The following is a 3,323-nucleotide window of genomic DNA, read 5'->3' as shown; positions in this document are numbered from 1 at the left end:
TTTGGTAAAATGTAATTTTCAGCATGTTTTTCACCTACTTTAATAAATTATTCCTTGGTATTCATGTATTTAGCTTTTATTTAAATGAAATTATTTTTGTAATTTCTTATTTATTTATTTATTTATTTATTTATTTATTTTTTGGTTTTTGGGTCACACCTGGCAGCACTCAGGAGTTACTCCTGGCTCTATGCTCAGAAAATCACCCCTGGCAGGCACAAGGGGCCATATGAGATGCCGGGATTCAAATCACCGGCCTTCTGCATGTAAGGCAAACACCCCACCTGCATGCTATCTCTCTGGCATAATTTCTTATTTTTTTTATTCATTTCTTGTGCATAGAATGCAATAGATTTTTGCATATTGATTTTATAGCCTGCTACTTTGATACTTTTCTATTTTGGTGATTGTTTCTAAGAGCTGTTTTAGGGAATTTTTAGGTTGTTCTATGTATATTGTCACGTCATCTGAAAATAATGATAGTTTAAAGGAGTTTCTCTCTCTTTAGTTCTTGCCATTTTGATTAAAATGTGTCTTGGTGTTGTTAGATTTGGGTTTATTTTATTTGGCACACATTGGGCCTCCTGTATACTGATCTTTCTTGTGAGACTGGAGAAGTTCTCAGCTATTCTTTCTTTCCCCAGCTCTTATTTCATTTTCTCTCCTCTTTTTTTTTCAATCAATAAGCTTTATTAAAAAGCAGTTTACATGATTTCAAAATGATGTTATAGTAGAGTACCCTGGGTACTTTTCCCTTTATTATGTTTTTATTCCTTTCATTTTTACACGTTGAGCTGATGATCACAATATCCACCATAAAGCGGTTGTGCAGCAATTCCACGCCTGACCATCCTGCAGCGGTGAGCTGTCAGTCTATCATAGGCATCAGTTAAATCTCGGACATTTTCGTTACTCCAGAGTCTCTCACCAGCCGCACTTGCCCGAGGCCATAATCTTGGAGTGAGGTTAGTTCCATCCACATATTCTCCCCACAGACAGGCTTCACCACCAATGACAAGCTGTTTCTGTTCCTGAGAACCACTAAAGTCAAGAGGATCCACTTTGTAATAATTTCTCCAATCTTGTCCATAACTGATATAATCTAAGTACCAGGGGCTAGAAAGAATCACTTGGAAGCCAGCTGCTGTGACATCAGCTTCATATTCTTCCATTCTGCATACTTGAACCATTGTGCCTGGCTGAAGCTTATCTTTATTATCAAAAACATCTTGCCAGACTATGGCTTTTTTTCTTTTTGCTTGAAACAATGTTCAAAAGCCTTTCAAGATAGAAAGATTCTAATTTTTTGAAATCTTTCTCAAAGCCACTGCTTTTCATAAAAGCTTCAATTTCAGGATTGGACTGCCAACAAGTAAAATCTACTTCGTCTCCGCCCACATGAATAAATTCATCTGGAAACACTTAACTAATTTCAGCAAAAAAATCAGAAATGAAGCTGTAAGTTGAATTCAAGATAGGATTTATAGGTCCAAACGTCCCAGATGGCACCTCCTTATTATAGCACGGAGTCAGGAGGTCTTTCTGACCTTTACCCCAAGACATTGTATGCCCAGGGGTGTCAAATTCTGGTATGACTCGAATTCCTCGTAACCGAGCATATTCAATCACCATTTGGACATCATTTTGAGTATACACATGAGATAAAGAATAGCGTCCTTGATTGCTTAACTCTGAAAAAGTGATGCTCTGGTACGGGAAAGCCTGGCCATCGACTATGTGTGCCAGTGGAGAACATTGAACTTGTTAAAAGCCATGGAATCCAGAGTCTCTAAAATACACTTAACTGGCAGGTAGTGTCTGGATGTATCAATTAAAATGCCTCTGTGAGGAAATCTTGGAGAATCAACAATACTGGATTCATTGATGCTAATTGTTCCATAAGAATCTTGATAAATTAACTGGCTAAAGGTCTCTAAACCTCGCAATGCTCCCCAGACACTGTTGGCACTGAGGGAAGCGACCGGTCCTTGCACTTTCAACCTATAGGACTCATCTGAAGAAATATTGGGGAGAGTTACAGTTGAGTCATGAGTCACTAAGACCAGGAGTTTGCTGTAACTGTGTTCCATTTTTAAATTTAGCAGGACCTTGCAGCCTCTTATTGTCATAAAAAATATATGTATAGTATCGCCGAAATGCTTCTTGCAGGGGGTCGCAGGGCCTGGCGACCTTGGAAGAGGGGTCGTGGTCGATGCCGAATTACTGGGGGGCCAGGAGCAGACGGCGCGGGGACATCTCCACCGAGAGCGGCAAGGGCCACAGTCCCAGGTTCGGTGCGGGGCGGGCCCGGGTCATCAGCGCCGCCAGCAGCGCTAGCAGGCACCAGGTCTGCTCCAGCCGGCGCAGCTCCATGTTCGGCCCCCAGCTCCCCATCCAGGATCTAGGAGAAGAGGCTAAAGGGGCCCCGGGTCACAGGACTTCCCGCCAGGCCCGGGAGGAGGAAAAAAGGAAGCTGCCAAAATCATCCAATGAGAGAAAGGCGCAGCTCAGCCCGTCTACTGCCCTTTTGGGGCTCCCCTTTGCTCAGGCCACACCCCTCCCGCAGAATGGATTTCAGTAAACTGAGCGGGGTTCAGTTAACAGCGGGGTTCAGTAGGCTGAGCGCTTCCCCTTCTGGAGCAGAAACCAATACCAGCTTTCTCTGTAGCACACTGGGACTTAAAGGAGCTGATCAGCAGGTTGGGAGACTCCCATCAGCAGCTTCATTTCTAGAGTCTCCACCCGGCTCACCCTTGGTTTCTGTTGCAATGAAAACGCAGAATAAAAGTCTGGAGTCAGCCCATTTCTCTCAAACCCAATATATGTTGGTTTTGTTTTCTCCCTGAAAATGATACTAAAGTCTGCATCTGAAATGAATTAAAAGTTAAAAACTGGAGCCGGAGGGATAGCATAGCAGATAGGGCCTTGCTCGCGCTAATCCAGGTTTGATCCCCAGAATCCCATAGAGTGTCCACACCACCCCCCCCAAACCTGCCAGGAGAGATTTTTGAGCACAGAGTCAGGAGAGTCAGGAGTAACCCCTGAGCAAAGCTGGGTGTGGCTCCAAAATAAAAGAAGAGGAGGAGGAGAAGCCACTTTCTCTTCTTTCTTTCTGAAATTTCTATGATGAAGTTAGTTTCTCTTGATATTGCCAAATATTTTTAAAATCCTTTTTCTTTTTTCAGTTTTCTCTTTGTTGATAATATTGTGTCTTAAAGTCATTGGTCTAATTTTCAAATTCTTCCATTATATTTATTGATGAGATAATATTGTATTTTGAATATAATATTGTATTTTAATATTGTATATATATGAGTATATAT

The 3,323-nt window shown here is 41.9% G+C and overlaps 1 pseudogene; it reads right to left on the bottom strand.

Moving 5' to 3' along the window:
* Positions 1 to 667: 667 nt before the first annotated feature.
* On the bottom strand, positions 668 to 2,602 carry LOC126020948 (beta-hexosaminidase subunit beta-like; annotated as a pseudogene).
* Between the last annotated feature and the right edge of the window lie 721 nt (positions 2,603 to 3,323).

Source organism: Suncus etruscus, chromosome 10, assembly GCF_024139225.1.
Source record: "Suncus etruscus isolate mSunEtr1 chromosome 10, mSunEtr1.pri.cur, whole genome shotgun sequence".
Classification (NCBI taxonomy): domain Eukaryota; kingdom Metazoa; phylum Chordata; class Mammalia; order Eulipotyphla; family Soricidae; genus Suncus; species Suncus etruscus.
The sequence above is the reverse complement of the archived record's forward strand: the minus strand, read 5'-3'. Positions and strand labels throughout refer to the sequence as shown.